General features: G+C 44.1%; 2 protein-coding genes across 2 annotated transcripts in view; one reads left to right on the top strand and one right to left on the bottom strand.

Annotated features, from left to right (window-relative positions):
* Bhlhe41 (basic helix-loop-helix family member e41) overlaps positions 1-10505 on the top strand; it is a 64657-nt gene extending 54152 nt beyond the window's left edge. Inside the window, exon 6 of the transcript XR_003836908.1 lies at positions 10473-10505. The gene's annotated coding sequence lies outside the window, so the exon portion shown is untranslated. The remainder of the gene's footprint in view (positions 1-10472) is intronic.
* Positions 1-18574, bottom strand: part of Rassf8 (Ras association domain family member 8) — a 71634-nt gene that overhangs the window by 15330 nt on the left and 37730 nt on the right. The gene's annotated exons all lie outside the window — the stretch shown is intronic.

Raw genomic sequence — 18574 nt, 5'->3', positions numbered from 1 at the left:
GGAGCCCAGGGCTTACGTGGCTGAAGAGTGACGCTTGCCTGTACATCTTCTGCCCGAGTTGTAAGTGTTGTGCTTCAGCCCATGTTGGGCTGCAGAGAGGTGGCTCAGGATTACAATGGATTTCGACTCCACCATTAAAGCTGGAATTTAGATCCCTGCACCATGTTATACAGCTTGCAAACACCTATAATCCAATCCCCTGTTCTGGCCTCCATGGGCACCCCCAGAGATATGTGTGCATATACTTACTCAGATAGACACACACACACACAGACACTCACAAACATTTTTTTAATGAGTAAATTTTTTTTTCAAAAATAGGGTCTAAGTACAAATGTAGGATATTCATGTAATAACTATAATTCAAGAATGAGCAAAATCTTTATACTTCTCCATTTTAGAAAACAGATGTTTGTAATAACTGAGGCTTGTCTACAAAATTAGCTCTGCTTTAAAGCAGCTCTTCTTCTCAGTATCATCTACATATCCTGACTGTCACACCCAGTATCGTTATCCCCAACTGCCCCTGGGCACTTCTGGAAATCATACTAGTGCCCTAAGGAAGCACAAGAGCCACTGTCAGACGAGACTCCAGACTTCTGGATGTCAGGGATCACTGCCACAGCAAGTACTCTGCTTGGGACCCTGAGCCTGACATCAAACCCCACAGAAGGCAGTGGGAGAAGAGAACAGCACAGCACCGCCATGGGACTGGGACCACTTCCCTCCAAGCAATGGGAACACAGTGGGCCTTGCCCACAGCCTACAGAGCAAGGTTCATGCCAGCCCTGTCTCTGTAGGGGTCAGCTCTAACAGGAGTGCCATCTGTCTTGGTCTTAGGACTCTATCGCATGAATGGGCAGACTCTCACACTTTCAGAAATGAAATGAGGGACCACAACCTGTGAAGAGCCCTAAACTCAAGCATCAGGTTTCTCCTGCACACACGTCTGAACACACAACTGCACACACTACTGTACACACTATTGCACACAGGACTACACACAGGAGTACACACACTTCTGCACACACAACTGCACACACTACACCACATACTACTGCATACAAAACTGCACACACTATTGCACACAGAACTGCACACACTTCTACACATGCTACTGTACATACTACTGCACACAGGACCACACACACTATTGCACACACTATTTACACACATGACTGCACAGACTTCTAACACACTACTGTACATGCTACTGCACACAGGACTGCACCCAGGATTGCACACAGGACTGAACACAGGACTGCACATACTACGGCACACACTACTGCAGGGCTCTCATTTACCAGTCACAGTGACGGCAGTGAGCAAATATTACAACAAACTTCTACTGAAAAGTCTGCTGAGATGGTGGGATCTGAAAGGCGGATTTAGGGACAAGCACACTGTGGCAGTTCTCCTTGAGTGAGACCATCAAGATCTTTTATCATCTGGAGATAAAAAGCCAACCAAATGACAATGTGTTCTTGGTGTTTACTGAATCAATCAACAGTAAGAGTTAGAACTAAAGTCTTACTGTGTGACAGAAACTCTGTGTCTGTCTGTCTGTCTGTCTGTCTCTAACCATTTGTCACCCACTCTGAGTATTACATGGCATGGATTATTAGACAAATGAGGAAACTGAGGCAGACAATATTCACCCAGACTCACCTGCTAGCAAGCACGTGCCCTTGTGAGCATCTCAGCCCCATTCATAAATACAAGGACCTCCAGTGCTTACAGGCACTGCTGTCAGACCTGCTACTTACAGTCAGACCTGCTGCTTGCTAAGGGCTTTCTGTTCATGGCATCACAAACATGGGGCCTAAGAACTCTGACAAACAAGCCCATTCTAATCATTACAACGTGACCACGAGACCAAAGGGAGCACTCTTATCTTTAGACTGCTGACCTCAGACACCCAAATGTCATGTGCTGACACGTGCTTCCTTGAAGGCATAAATCTTGAACTTATGAGAAGACAAATATTCAAAGCTGAAATAAAGCAAACTCATAGGGATCTACTAAGAAAACATATCCCTAATTTAAGGAGATTTGGGCCCCTGACTCTGGGGTCAAAGCTGCTGCTGGACTACAAAATCCTATCAGGTTTCACCCTGATCAGCAGCCCAGAAAGCAGAACTGTTTAAAGCTGTGTGGATGTTTTAGTACTGTAGTTACGTAGTTATTAAAATGCTACACAAGGAAGGGCTGGATGTAAGCAAAGGACCCGGGCTATAGAGAAGCTGACAAATGTAAGCAAAGGACACATGGGTCATGGAGAAGGTGACAAAGCTTTTTTTTTTTTCCTGGTAACAACTCTGCCATCAGTTTTATTTTTCATAGTGTGTAAGTGACTTCGACTTTCTGTGTTAACATACCTAGACCTGTAAATAAACAAACAAATGAAGGAACTTTTAGAATTGGGCTTGGGACTCCCTCTCCCTTCAGTGAAGTGCAATGTTGACAGACCTGACTTGTCTGTCAACAGCCAGACTGAAGGAGGAAGGCCACACCCCTAACCTACAGCACAGGAAAAAGCAAAAAACAAACCACAGCTCAGTGTAGACAACAGCTACTGAATCAAGGAACTGTTTAAGATCCCAGTGCACTTTACAAAATGGACTGCTTGCACACAGGGAGGAGTTTTTGTTGAAATGAACATGCTTCCTTTCATTGGTCTGTCTTGGAAGGGTTCATCAACCCTAGGGTTTCAGAGGGAAGAATACAGCTCATGCCAGAGCAAGTTTACTGACAGACTGAAAGGCCCAGGTGCCGGCAGTGCCCATTAGACTCTCTGCCCTGCCTCAGTGAGTGACAAACTGGAAGGGGCAGATGGCAGGCAGCATGTGACAGTGACTACTCAGATGGCAGAAGGCTGGACAAAGTGTCTAACAATGTACACATGCTTAGCAGTTCAAAGGACTGAAATTAAAACATTATCGAAGTATAACAGAAAAATTCAGGAATCTTAAGCATGAATTTTGGCAGGGTGAGTATATCTGCCTACTCACCTCCAAGACCAAGAAGCGTCCTCCTAGCCCTGACCCCTGCATAGGCAACTACCATGACACCTGTGAGCAAACAGTTGTCATGCAGTCTGCTTCCAAACCCAGCTCATGTTACTGTGAGCAGCTCACTGCAGCTGCAGTGGAGATGTCCATGTAAATAGACGTGTGCTGTCTTAACTGATGGGAACTTGGGCTTCTAGATCAACACTACTACAAACATGCTGCTGCGGACATTGCCAGGGGTGGCTGCCGGCCCGCCTCTGCCCACTCTACTCTCCACCCAGACATCTACAGTGGACACAACAAGCACAGGAAACCCATTTTTCAGACAGCAATTGTACTCAAGCAGTTGTTCAGCACAGGCCTCTCTGCAGCATCCCCAGGCCGCACTTGCTGTTTTCTAACCCTGGGAATGTTTCTGATTCTTTGCCTCCTAATCCTTCTGAGTCCCTCACCACAGTGACTGACACAAGTAGAACCAAGACACGAACTCTACAGGTAGACACCAGCGACAAAGCTCAGGTGCACTGAGAACCCTGAGTTCTGCATAAAGGTGGCGGGCAGGTGTTTTGCACCACGGAATCCTTCCTTAGACTCAAATTCCTGGGACCAATGTTTTAAGCCATATCATTAACTGATGCAAATCGCATTTATGTAAGAGGAAACAGAGAAACAACTATAAACACTATGCTAACTTCATTTAGAAGTGAAAAAAATTAACTATTATTGTATGTCTTAGCAGGTGTTTCACATGACATAAACAAATGTCTTCCCTAAAAATAAGTTAATCAAAATAGAGCAAATGTCACTAGTGAGGTAGCAAACAGAGCTCTGCCTCAAAACCTCAGGCTCAATAAAGATAATCCAAGGAATGCGACAAAATCTAAACAAAGGAAGAGACAGTGACCCACACAAACCTTACCCACTTGCTCAACTATGTACATAGCATCTTCATTCACAATAGCCAGAAAAACTGGAAACAACCCAGATGTCCCTTAACAGAAGAATGAATAAAGAAAATGTGGTTAATCCACACAATGGAATACTACTCAGCTATAAAAACAAGACCATCAGCTTATCTGCAGGCAAATGGATGGAAATAGAAAAATATGATCCTAAGTGAGGTAACCCAGACCCAAAATGGCATGCATGGTATCTACTCACTTATAAGTGAATATTAGTCATAAAGAACAGTACCTATGCTATAACCCACAAACCCAAAGAAGCTAAATAATAAAGAGGACCCAAGGGAGGATGCTTGAATCTCACTCAGAAGGGGAAACAATCATTGAGGTGGAGGCAGGGATGGAACTTGTTGGAGAAGGAAAATGGGTAGGGGGAGTGGGGGAGGGGAAGGAAGGGCAAATCGGGTGTAGGGTGAACAGGGGAGAGTGAACAGAAATGGGGGTGCATTTCTAGGATGTGTGAGAGACCTGGGATTAGGGAGGCTCCAGCGAGTCTAAGAGGGTGACTCTAGCTGAGACTCCTAACAGTGGGGAATATGGATCCTGAAGTGACCATGTCCTGTAACCAGGCAGGACTTCCAGTGGAGGGATAAGGCCACCAACCCACCCACAAAACCTTCGACCCAAAACTTGCCTTACCTACAAGAACTGCAGGGACAAAGATGGAGCAGAGACTAAGGGAATGACCAACCAATGACTAGTCCAACCTGAGATCCATCTCATGGGCAAGAACCAATCCCTTGACACTATTAATGATACTCTGTTATGCTTGCCTACAAGAGTCTAGCATAACTATCCTCTGAGAGGCTCCACCCAGTAGTTGATTGAAACAGATGCAGAGACGCATAGTCAAACATTAGATGGAGCTTGGGGAGTCTTGTGGAAGAGCTAGAGGAAGGATTGAGGGACCCAGAGAGGACAGGGACTCCACAGGAAGATCAACTAACCTGGACCCCTGGGGGCTCTCAGAGACAGAACCACAAGAACATACATGGGCTGGACCTAGGTACATAGATAGCAGATGTGCAGCTTGGTATTCATGTGGGTCCCCCAACAACTGGAGCAGGGTCAGGGGAGGCTTACCTGGACTCTGTTGCCTGCCTGTGGATCCTATACCCCTAACTGGGTGGCCTTGTCTGGCCTTAGTGATGTGCCTAGACCTGCAGTGACTGATGTGCCAGGGTGGGGTGATAGCCAGGGGGGCCTCCCCCTTTTCAGAGGAGAAGGGGAGAGGGTAGGGGGGAGGGCTATGTGAAGGGGGTACTAGCAGGGGCTGCAATTAATGTAAGTGAATAAATAAATAAATTAACCAATGGAAATTAAAAAAAAAAAACATTTCAAAACATTTGCAGCAGCCAAAAGCTTACTGTCTCAGTAAGAGTCTGCACTAAAGACAAACAGTACATTAAATTTGCATATTTTCAATTTCACAAGTATTCCTGTAGAGCTATGCAGAAAACTTAGAAATATGTACTTATAAGAAAATACTAGACACAAGGTGTTATGGATGATGCTGTCAGACTGTCCATCCCCATGGAGATCCAGCTGGACTCAGTTTAGCTCCTCACTGCACTCTACTGTGTGTATACATGCATGTATGTGTTGTGTGCATATGTGGAGACATGCGTGTGCACACATGCTCTCTGCTTTCTTAGTTATCACTTAAACTGGAGACTGGGCTTCCATTACCTTCCACAAGGAAGAGGAGCTTGTATCCTCAGCACATGCTTAAAAATGTGTCGCCCAATGGAAACACTGCAAGTTCATAAAGTCATCCAATTTAAATAGACACTGCCTTCTGATCACCTAAATTTTCACATATTCACAATAACAGTCCACCCAAGATCCCAAGGAAAAGTACAGCCTCTAGAAAACAAACCAAATGTAAAACTGCAGAAGCTGCACATTTGGCAACTGTGAACAATTCTCAAAAGAACATGGCATGTATTTCAGTTTGATTAATATTCAGGATAAAGACACAGATTGAATAATAAATTTTAGACTATAGGGAAAAAGTCACACAGAGCACAACTTTGGAAACCACAATCTAACAAAGTGAACTCACCCATGCATGTCAGCTATATGTAAATACATTTGCCATTCTAAACCATAAGAAGCAGGTCTGTGAGGGGTCAGCAGCGAGAAGGTTGGGGAAGGTTCCACAGTGGCCTCGGCCTTGGCCTTGAACCCACCGCAGAGCCCTCCTGCAGTCCTTCCCAGTCAGGAAGTCAGCTCTTGCTGCTGCTGGCCCCTGAAGTGCTGTAGAAGCTTCCTACTACCCCCTGCCCCACCCCCACCACCGCCCCGCACAAGTCCAACAGTAAAAAGCCATTTCCTCCTTTTCTTGCCTTTTGCTCTTCAGGGAACTTCAGGCCAACAGGCATCTCCTCCTATAGATAAGAGGTCACCACACACCCTGTCATCTCCCTCGGGGATGCTAACCTATTTTCCAAATATACTCAGCACTGGCAGAGCATCTGGGAAAATTAAATTGGTCACATTTTGGGCTCAAATGCAAAGAAACAGTTATTTATGTTTAGCTACTAGTCAGAAATGTTATAGTAGGACACAACAATTTTCCAATTTCTTTTTTAAACACCAAGACTACTGGAGCTGGGGGCTGGGTGTGTAAGAGCACTCACTGTGCCAACATGGGAATCCCTAGCCCCTTACAGAGGCCTGTCGTGGCCATTCGTGCCTATAACTCCAGTGGGGTGCACAGGGTAGTGTGGCTGCGGAGCTTGCTTGTCACCAGCTAGCTCCAAGCTCAGTGACAGACTGTGTCTCAAAGGAATAAGACAGTGACAGACAGGACACCCAGTGAGTGTGCAGCTATACACACATGCAAGTCACAACACACACACACACAGAGCAAAAAATGAAACCAAGAGTAACAACATATTTACATTATGAAAACAACCGTTAGCCTCCCACTCCACTCCAGAATACCAAGATAATTAACCATACAGAGAGCAGGCTATGGCTTTAATGATTCCATCATGTGACTTGGCAAACCCAGTGCTTCTGCCCATCTGTGGCAGATGCTGATGATGCAAGGGGACAGAGCGGGAGCACCTGTACCTCACGGCCTACAGCCCCCTCCAGAGATCTGGCCTTTATAAATGGACTCTGGGGGCTGGGGACAGCTAACATCTACTACCTTATAGTAAGAATTAAAGAAGCCCAAACAGAATACCAACGAAATAAAATACAGTCTGTTTTGAGTAAGCACATGAATGTTCAAGCAGATCAGAGACGCTTAGAAGCTAACTTTCCTTCCTTCCTCCCTCCCTCCCTCCCTCCCTTCCTTTCCTCCTTCCCTCCATCCCTTTTCCTTCCCACTCATCCTCTTACTCTCTCTTTTTTCTTTTTGGGGTTTTCAAAATGGCTTCTTTGTGTAGCCCTAGGTGTCCTGGAACTTGCTCTGTAGTCTAGGCTGGCCTCGAACTCAGAGATATATCTGCTCTGCCTTCAGAATGCTGGGATTCATCCATCTCCACCTGGCAGGATCTGACTTTCAATCAATGACCTGACTCATGAACTCTGCTAATTACACCACCACAAGGTCAGACACTCAGACATTCTGTGATGTTGCTATGTCATGAAGATACAAGTGACAAACACATTCTTTCTATAATCATTTAATAAAATAGGTAGATCACCTGATTTCTCTAAATTGAACTATTAGTTATAAGTGTATTTAAATAAACCCTCTTCTGAATTAAATATGAAGATAACACAAAGCCAAACCTTTGTCTCCAGGTCAGGGTTGTTTCCTTCAGAGTAACAGGGTAGAATGTTGAATGAAAACTTGTATCACAGGCGCTGTTGTGCCAACCGTGGTAGCACACTCACTTAATGGAAGCACTCAAGAGGCAGAAGCAGACACATCTCTACAAGTTCAAGGCCATTTGTCTACAGACAGTTCTGGGACTGCCATGGTCCTAGAACAGGGTCTCACAGATACACAGTGAGACCTTGTCTTAAAAAAATGTTTAAGCCGGGCGTGGTGGTGCACGCCTTTAATCCCAGCACTTGGAAGGCAGAGGCAGGCATATTTCTGAGTTCCAGGCCAGCCTGGTCTACAGAGTGAGTTCCAGGACTCCAGGACAGCCAGGGCTACCGAGAAACCCTGTCTTGAAAAACCAAAAACCAAAACAAAACAAAACAAAAAAAAAGTTTAAGTCGGTAGAAGAGTCCTTGAAAACCACCAGCCAACAGCGCTGATTTAACACAGTGGACAGACAATAGGTTGTTTAACATAAGAATAATTAAAACTCCTGGATGAAGTCCTTCCAAATTATCTAAGCCAAAGGAGCAGCACCACACACTGTTTCTGTAATGGCCTGAGGCTGGGCCACAGCATTTAGATATGAAATTTGTCTCCAATTAATAAAACCCAATTTATTACAAAGCCTCCAGTGTAATAAGGATAAGTCTTGGCTGGATCTAGAAATGTCTGAGTGTATTTTTAAGGATATGATTAGAGATGATTGGAATACTGGACAGCATGAAGGGTTAAGACAGACCCTGAATGTGGATGGCATCAGTCAGTGGCCTGGGAGCCTGGACAGAAGGACAGCCCGAAGTGGAAGGAGCGAGCGCTGCCAGCCAGCATGCTTTCTCTGCTTCCTGGCTGCTTCAAGCTCCTACCACGTCTGTGCTCTGCCTCCACAGGCCACAGCAAGCAGCGCATCAGGAATGCAACCTGCAAAGTTATCCCTAAGTACAGATTGCTTCTTTGTAAATGTTTATCTGGGCATTTTGTCACAGTAACAAAAGCATGCAATGTCTAAACTCTTCAGCAACATTTAAAGCATATTTAATTTTTATCTTGGGAAAGTTACAATTGAAGGACAGCTGACATAGTTCACATATTTAGCTTCTTTAAAGGAAAACCATACACAACCGGGTCTCTGTGGTGCAGCTCTGCAGCTTTTTCTTTTAACTCGGTATGTGATATCTCAGCCTTGGTAGTACAGGAATCTAGATGTTTGCTCTAACAGCTTCTGCAGACACATAGGATTAATGTTAGACGCGTAATCATTGGTTTTGGAGCATGGCCAAAGAGTGTTCGTATGCTGTCAGATTATGCTGGTACTCCAGGCATCTCAAACATTAACAGAATTCCTCAGCTGACGTTCCCATGTGGAGCCTGCTTGGAATAAGCAGAGAAGGGCAAAGGGATTGGGTGCTGATGGGTTGGTTCATCTAGCTCTATCAATTGTAGTAAGTCTCTATGTTTTATGGATTAAAAGTTTCTGAGGCTATGACTAGCAGGAAAAAGTACACTAAAAACTGCTGGGAAGCAGGGTCAGGTGGCTCCTGCTTTTAGTTCCAGCACTTGAGTGTCAGAAGCAGGGGGATCTCTGAATTCACTCTGTAGTGGACAACCAGGGCTACACAGAGAGACTCTAGTGTCTCAAAAACAAACAAATGGAAATAAAAATAAGACCTGCTAGGGAAGGAAATGTTTGAGTCTTTGCTGCACATAAATGTAGAAATTTCCATTTTTTAAATTATTTTCCTTTCTAAAAATTATGTATCTGAGAACATTTAGACAGTCACAGAAAAGTACCAAGAGTCCCAGACCCTGGCCTTGGGACACACTCAATGCAAGCAGCTTGTTTTGTATGAACACTTCCTTCCTGCACGATTTTCAACAATCTTCTATAAATGTACCTGATGCAGACTTAATAGTCCTCAGGTACAGCAATAACCCAAATTTCTCCTACTTTCTTTTATGAAAGATAACATACACAATATCAAACTTCCTGAAAGACTTTAGAAGTCAGCACATGACAATGAGCACACCATCACAAGGGATGCTCAGACTGATAGAGCCAGAGGCTATGTCAGACACCTTCACAAGAAAGGATGCTCAGACTGATACAGCCAGATATTGTGCCAGAAGAAGGGCATTACAAAGAAGCAATGGACTGGAAAACTTCATCTAGATGGTTTCCACATATAAAATGTCCAAATATCCTAAAACTGTGTGTTGGTCACTCTTTTCCCATGACATGAGAAGGCTCCATCACAAACTTCCTATGGCTGCTCACACAGGACCAAGGTATTTAAATTAAACAGAGAAACATGTCTCACTAAAAACAACTTGCATGTGATTACACGCATGAGGCCCATAAGGAATGTTTAGGGGAAGGTGCGTAAGGCAGGTGAAGGTCCCAAAGCGCATCCCCAGGGTTTCTCAATATTGCTGAGTAAGAACGTTTCAAGAACTCCAAACCCTTTTGAACTCAGGCTTGTGGCTGCTGCTGAAGTGAAGTACTCTGTACTTGTTGAAGTTTTCCCACCCCATATCTGACCTCTCATTCTCACTGGGTAGGTACCTGCAGACTGTCTTTTAGTTTACAACACCTCTGACCATCCTTCCTGGCAACATCAAGGTTCTAAATTGCATTACCTGTACACAATTATAGCTGCTGTTGCCTCTGTGATGTATCTGACACTATTGCTCTCTCATCCTGGCACCTTACAGATCACTTCTGTCGCACTGAACCTTTATACAGACACTCGGAGGAGGGAGGAGCTGGAGCCATGGCTCGGTGGTTAAGGATACTTGCTGCTCTTCAGAGAATCCTTTGGTTCCCAGCACCCATGCTCTGTGTCTCACACTGCCTCTAACTCCAGTAGCAGGAGACTGGCGCCCTCTTCTGGCCGCACCGGAAACTGCAGTCTTTCTCTATTAGGTGACAAAAGGGCACTGAAATACTGTATTTCTACAAAACACTATTAAAATACTGAAAACACACTTACGAAGTTAATATGTCTTAGGTATCAGAGGAGTGGTTAATGGTCCAATAACATAGTAAGTATGTCCTGGCGTCTTGGATGGCCACCTTTTTGTGGTAATCTTTGGTTGTATTTTATGATACACAGCTGATCCTGATAACCACCCATGCTTCATGAGGATGAAATGAACTCTTGAGGTTTTGTTCCAGGCTCAACTCCAGAGCTACTTACCTACTGGAACTGAATTTTAGAGGAAATTCAAATTCAGAATCACCACTAGCTTTTAAAAGAAATATTTCTCACTCAAATGATGCTATTCTATTGGAAGCAGGTACCATGGGAGTTTCTGTTTCTCAGTGACAGCCTGGGGTCAGCACTGTCCCATGAGAGTCGCAGTCTGCACAGACAACCTGTGTGTGAGAAACACCCAATGCTGTATCTTACCTAGACTGGTAAATTTTAAAAGCCAGTTCCTGAACCCTGCTAGAGCTTTCTTAAAACAGAAATAAAGTGTAAGCATGCGGGCCCTGAGTCCCCCTCTAGGACTGTGAAATGGAAACAATGTGGATTTATATTTCCACAGAAATGTCTTAGACCCCGTGGCTTTTAATCAAAGATGTTTTTCTCATCTTTTGAATAAGACAGTCTTTTAATCATAGGGAAAAACTAAGAATGATTTTAACATTAAGTATAAACCACCACATTAAATCACCCATACCACTGACCTTCATTCTCACAAAAGGATGAGCCATTCACACATTCTATAGGATAATCTGTAACCCACAGGCAATGCTGCCCTTTACTTTGTTGCTGCTTGAATTTATTTTCATCTCTGTTTTCAGCAGTCTGGGCCTCCTTGTAAGTTACTAACACCACTCATTTAAAAAGTGAGCCACAAGAAATTAGACATTGAAAGGCTGATATGAGCCCACAACTGCCAGACAACCAGGCTGCATTAATGGCAGACCAACCAAGCTGAGGACGCCGCCCGGTACCTGCCAGACAGCTGGGGCAGACAGGCAGCAGCAGGAGTATGAATCAGACAGTGTAGCTCTCTAGCCAACAGGTAAAACAAACAAACCAACAGACATGTTAAGTTAGTGAGGTTTAAGGTTTTATTACTCAACAGGAGTGCCAGCTGAATACTATCTGGGGTCTGGAGTTAAGGTGGACTATGCATGCACGGCATGTGTGGTAGTAACAAGAGATACAGCCTGTAAACATGTAGCCAGAGACGTTCATGGATGTGGAATGTGTGCCTGACACAGTCTGAAGTGAGGGGACATTAAGCAGAGGTGACCTGAGCTTTCTCATTACTTTGGGGCTTATGGTTTTAGCCACCAGAGGTCACTCTTCCCTATTAGAAAGATGCAAGAGCACTGGCAAGGCTCTTCCGCCGCTGGTTAGAGGAATGAAAGAAAGATGTGAGGGTAGATAGCCCCACCCCTTACCACAGGCAGAGTTCAGTCCATCACTGAGGGCAGAGGAGAGACTGTGGAATATTTCCCTGGCAATAGATCTGTGGAATAGCTACCAAGCTGGTAAGATTGTAAGGCAGAGCTGGAAGGGCTATCCAGAGTTCTTACTGTATAAATATGGCCACTCCCAGGCATTCCTCAGCTAAAGACTGCAGTGATGTTTTCTATTGCTTCATAGAAGTGTGAAGTAGTCAGGGCTACTTCAGGGCTCCACATATATGAAACCAAATAGAAGGAAGAGCCTGCACTGGTGGGCACTGGTGGGCACTGGTGGGCAATGGTGGGCACTGGTGGTGTGATTCAGAGCACAGCAGTGTGGGATGTAAGCTGAGACAATTCACATTTCTGAAGGCAGCCTGAGTTGAATAGCTAAACCCCATCTCAAAACCAAACCAAAGCAAAACAAAAGCCAGCTTAGTCTATCACTGCGCCTTCAACCAAATATTCCACCCATCTTACGAAGGGTGAGACAAGTCTACTGCACTGATTCAGGGGAGGCCTAGATCTGGCCGCGAGCAGGAAGCTCAAGGACGATCCACGGTGCTTCTCGATGACAAGGAACAATTCAGGAAAGACGCCGTGGTTAGCAAGGGGCTAAACCCTGACAACAGTTCCGTGCTTCACCACAAAAACATAAAGAAGGAGTGTGATAGAGAGTGAGCCCTTTCTTCATGAAGCCATGTTTGGAGTATTGTATCCGGGACATTGACAAGGGTATGGCACATCAGCGTAACCTTGGATTCCTAAAACAACTTCCTCTACTGCAAAAGTAAAGTATGTTCACTGAAAACATCCAGAAAATAGGAGAGGCTTTGAGGAAATAAAATCATTGCTGACTGTGGGGAATGGAGCAGAGTGCAGCACAAAACACTTTAAACACACAATTCCCATCGACAGTTCTGCCTCATAATTTATCTCCATCTCTCCTCAGATAACACAGCTGACAGTGTCACCAAGAACTGTGTACTGCAGGCTGTGCCTCCTGTGTCCCCTTTCCTCACGTTTCCTGAAGTACCTTCCTCCTGGGATGACCCCACAGCATCAATGTTCTGGCCTCTCCTCTGTGCTCTTCTGTCCTGACTGCTCATCCCTCCTCCTATGCCTTCTCCCATCTGTCTGGTCCTCCCCAGCCTCCACTTGAGGATGCTCCCTCAAGGGTTAGGCATGTCTACTGAATTGCCAGGTCTACCTACCCTCTGTCCTTTCTGGTGGCATCCACTACTAGGGATGTGGTCGCTGATAGGGATGTGGCTGATAAACCCTAATTAATGTACAATAGGTCCTTGATAAAAGTTAGATTTTTACTAATAATTAATGACTTATAAATCTGATTTCCAGGAAGTTCTCTGCTCCAAGGCCATCAGAACCCTCAGCAGCAGCCTCTTATCTGTGAAGGTCTGAACTCCTAACTGGCAAGTTAGTCATTTAAGTGGGCTTAAGCTGTGAATCCTAAAAACATAACCAATGTTTGTTCGTGTCCCAGGATCCTCCTTGGGGGTCTGCAGCCCTTCAGTCTTTCTTGCTTAAAGTGTAGCGCGGTAAATTGTCTGCATTATCTAGTTGTCTCATTAACAGTTCCTCAGGTTCACTAACATTTCATGTAATCAGCATACGTTGATTGTGTAACAATTGCCACAATCAGTTTGGGACTGTCCTCATTCCCTGGGCCCCAAAGCCTCAAACCTATTAATACCCTCTCGCCACTTGCCATGACAGCCCTAAACGAGGCTTTGCAAAGGTGAAAATAGCCACAACCTGCTGAATTTGGGGGTAGTGGGATGAAGTAGGGGCTGAAACATTTTAAAACATACAACTTGATTCATCTCCATCTTAGCAATAATAGCTCACAGTGCTGCACTGCCTCCTGTGTCATAAGGGCCATCCGGATGGAAACAGATCTACCAGCATGTGCTTTCCGTGACCAGCTTCTGTGACTTGGCTCAACACTTGCCATGTTCGTCTGTGCTACAACACATAGAAATCCTGTTCCCATTCACCACTAAGTGTTCCACACTGGCACTGTGTGGCTGTCAGGAGCACCTCTGTGCAGTTTTACATGGGACTGTGTGCTGCACTTGGACACAGTCAGGAGCACGGCAGGGCCTTACACTCCCACACTGAGGAACTGTCAGACTGTTTTACAAAGTGGCTGAGTCACTTCTATGTGCCTATCAGTGGTGATGATGGTTTTCATTAGTTTATCGTTGTATCATAGTGAGTGTCTGCTCTTGTTTTTTGTTTGTTTATTTTTTGTTGTTTTTCAAGACAGGGTTTCTCTGTGTAGCCCTGGCTGTCCTGGAACTCACTCTGTAGACCAGACTGGCCTCGAACTCAGAAATCCACCTGCCTCTGCCTCCCAAGTGCTGGGATTAAAGGCGTGCACCACCACTACCCGGCTTGCCTTTTTTTTTTTTTTTTTTAAATTATAGGTAGTTTACTCTGGTTTTGTTTTACACTTCCTTGAGAAGCAATGTCAAACATCTGTCTCTAAAGAAGTGATCACTCCAAGTCTTCTGCTTGAGCAATTAGTCTTGAGCTAACTGTTTTTAAAAACTAACTGGTTGTAAGAAATAAGTCCTTTATCAAATAAACTATTTGCAAATATTTTCCATTTCAGAAGAGTTTCTTGTCCCTTTTTTGATGGCACCCAAGTTTATTTCTGATATCTAGTGTATTCTTAAGTTGCTCTAGAACTTAGTGTTATATACAAGGAGCTGCTATCTGGTTCCCGAGGATTCACACCTTAGCTGAAGAGGTTTTTATTTTTCTTCTTTACTTTAAATCTGTTATTACTTCCATTCAGTCGATGAGGTGAGAATTAGGCCACCTTCTTTCTTTTGCACAGGGACACCATGCTCTGTCCTTATTAGGCCTTAGTTTGTTCCAATAATGTTTAATGGCATTTTCTGTCTAGCTTCTATAATTTTTGTGGAAATACATCCCTAATCATTTTATTCTTTTTCATAGTGCTTTATGCAAACATTTTAAATTTATTCTGTGATGGTTCCTCAGTAGGGTCCTGATCTGTATGTAACAGCAGTCTGGCAGTGGATCACTTGGGATTTTCTACACCCTGTTTTCCAGTGGCAGCTCGATCCTTCCTCTTTCTCCCTCCCTTGCCTCATGCATGGCAGGCCTAAATCTGCCAGGGTGCAGGTGAAAGGCCCGGAGAGGAAAAAGGCTTCGGGAAAACTGGGGCAGGCAGCTCAAGCCACTCATGAAGCCATATTTTAAAAGACTGAACTGTCTGCAAGGAGGTCAAAGGCAGTCATCTGAACGGGGGCCATGCTCAGCCTGCTAGTGCACTGGAAGAGCCTTCTGGTAGGCAGGTTGCCACCTAGGCTTGACCCAGTGTCCACCCAAGGCCTGGTTTCTTCAGAGAGGCATGGGCCATCAGAATAATAGCTGGAGCCAGCCACAGCCACATCCTGCTGAGCGGTGTAATCTTTCTGTGATTCCAAGTTTTACTAAGACATTAAAGATAGATACACTGTTTGACTTCTACTCCCAGTAAAGAAGAAATATATTTGGTCTTACCAAATGGTTTTGGTTTTATTATATTTTAGCACACGACTTACAGGTTTTTTCAGTTTTTGCTGTTTTGTTTTTTATTTTTATTATGTGCATGTGTGCCATGCATAGACACATGCATGTGAGTGAGTGCAGGAGCCTTAGGAAGCTGCAGGCATTGGATCCCTGAAGCTGAAGTTGGTGTGGGTGCTAGGAGCTGAACTGGGGTCCTCTGGAAGAAGAGCTAAGTGCTTCTACAGCTGACCATCTCTCCAGCCTCGATTTTATTTCTTCTAGTAAGAGATGTTATAGTAGGATTTTTTAACTCCATACACTCACATACGTTTAATTATTTTTAAATTAAAAGACACATTTCCTAAAGGTGAACAATCTCTAGAGCTGCTTCTATTTCACCAAGAATGAAGTCCCAGCTTGGCCATGCCCATTCCTGAGGCTTGTGTGGTATTTATGATTTTGCTTTAATAACTACCACAAATAACAGGATGAAATAATATAATGCCTTTAAAACATAAACATTTAAAAGAATAAAAAGTTGTAAGAAATATTAAATATTATTCTTTTCTCTCAAACACTATACTTTTGTTTATGATAGGAATTCCAATCTTTTTATCTCCCCCACCTTGTAAAACTCTTATGCAAATGTTTTAATCCCCAGTCAGTAAAACTTCTGCTTACACAAAGGCACATAAGCGACTTACATGGTCGACCTCTTTCTTTCCATCCTTCATTTGCTTTACTTGAGTCATTAAAAATGAGATAATTGCAAGAGACTGAGGTTGGACCCCAGCCAGTGGGTAAAGACAGTTACTCTCTGGGTTAAAATAAAACAAAGTGCGCTTCCTGTCCTGTGTGTTAGCATACCCTGGGGCTTGTTGCACTCTTCTTGGTAAAAAGAAATTCCCTCGCTGAGCCACCTTCTCTTTAATCCTGTGTTCCTTTGTGTGTTAGCAAGATCTGTTTGTTTGTAACAAGGTTCTTCTCCAAGGTGCAGTCTCAAGTCTACAGACACACTCCAACTGGAAAGCATTAGTACGTTCCTTAGATCCAGAGTAAACCACAGTTTAGCAATGTGCACGCCCTTTACAGATGCGTCAACAGCAATGAGATCAGAGTGAAGGTCTCTGCATCATGAACCATCTGGGCTGTGTTTAGTAGTGGACACTGCTTTCTGTGCTCCGACTTCACCCTCTTGCCTCTTCTATGAAATTAGGTCCAGGCTCCTAAATATTTTTGTGGATGGTTCAACAGGTGAAGTTCTGGCAAAGGAACCCTGGTGAAGACAGGGGAGGCTCTGCTTTCTGACCTGTTCAGCAGCTCATGAAGCAAGGTGGTGTCCTGGGTGTGTGAGCCCTACAGCAAGGACAGCTCTCTAGCACGGAGTCCACAGAAAGCACCTGGGGCAGTGTGTTCATGAGGTGTCTCTAGCATTCTGGTAAATTCCATCCGGCTGGGATTTTCCTCTGCTGCGGGACCTTGACCTCAGTACAATAGGATGGACACTAATATAGTGCAGAATTTAAAAGGAAGAAGATACTGTCACACTGAGTTATGTGGACAGACACATCGAGCTGCTCTCAAACAACTCTCTTACAAGCAACCCAGACTCTAGAGAGAAACTGTGGTAATGTTCAGAGATGTTAAACTTTATAATTGCCCAAGAACAGTGTGCTCACTCAGGATAAAAGCCTACCCAGGATTCTGCAGTTCATGAGGCATCCCAAGATCTCCACGTGTAGACAACTACAGCATCTAAACAGACTCCTCTGCCAGGTCCTCTGTAACAAGACAGAGTAACAACCTTCAGATTAGCTCAGAGGACATCTAAAGAATACAATTGAGACATGAGGACTGCAGTGAGGGATTATTAGGAGATCTTAAGATCTCAGGCCCAACAGAAGCAAATCCTTACCTAAAAGACAAAACAAAGCACTAGATCTTAGAATCAGAGATTAGTTAGATAACCCAAAACAAAGCCAAAGGAGGAAACACAACAAAACAAAAACCTAACTAAACGACAACAAGACCACTAAATCAGCCTGTGATATCTTCCAAGTTTTCAAATGTTGAAACAAACAATGGATGGATATTCCCTCAAAAGAAAACCTCTTGGCTCTGGTGAAGATCTAAACTAAAAGCAGAGAATCCAGCCTTGAATACTGGGATTGCCTAACAGGCAAAGCCCATGGTGAAAAGAAAAATAATTAGTACTGACAAGAACTTAGCAAACACCAGCTAACACCAGCCTTGCAAGCAGCCGGAGTGTGGTCAGTCATGGCCCCTGCTTCTGCGGCAAGTACAGCCAGGTCCTTATTGAAAGAGGAAAAGACGAACTATGACTGAGAACAGGCAGAGGAAAACTTCAGAACACCACTAGCATGTTATTTATCTCAATCTCATTTATTTTTACAAAGAATATTCAAACAAAATAAGTTCAATTATTTTACAAGTCAGTATTTCTTACAATTACAGTTTAATATTACATCACACAATACACACATACACACACACACACACACACACACCTGCACTCACAAGCTCAGCAACATCTTTACAAAAATGAAGAAACTGTCCACATCTTGGCAAACTGAGATGAGTAACAGCACACTAGAGAACACAGATGAGAGTTACAGGAAAGCCAATTTATGCATCCTGGCATATTTATGTGCCTTGTCATTTCAGTGTCTTTATGGCCAAGTGGCCTATCAATGGACTTGATATCAATTATTTTCTATTTCTAAGTTTGTCTGTCCCTGACTTAAGACTTAAAATTACAGAGTATCTTAAACACTGAGCAGTAAACAGAGGGAGACATTTGTATCGTGGGTGTTCCTGTACTGTG

Source organism: Mus caroli, chromosome 6 (assembly GCF_900094665.2).
Source record: "Mus caroli chromosome 6, CAROLI_EIJ_v1.1, whole genome shotgun sequence".
NCBI lineage: Eukaryota > Metazoa > Chordata > Mammalia > Rodentia > Muridae > Mus > Mus caroli.
The sequence above is the reverse complement of the archived record's forward strand: the minus strand, read 5'-3'. Positions and strand labels throughout refer to the sequence as shown.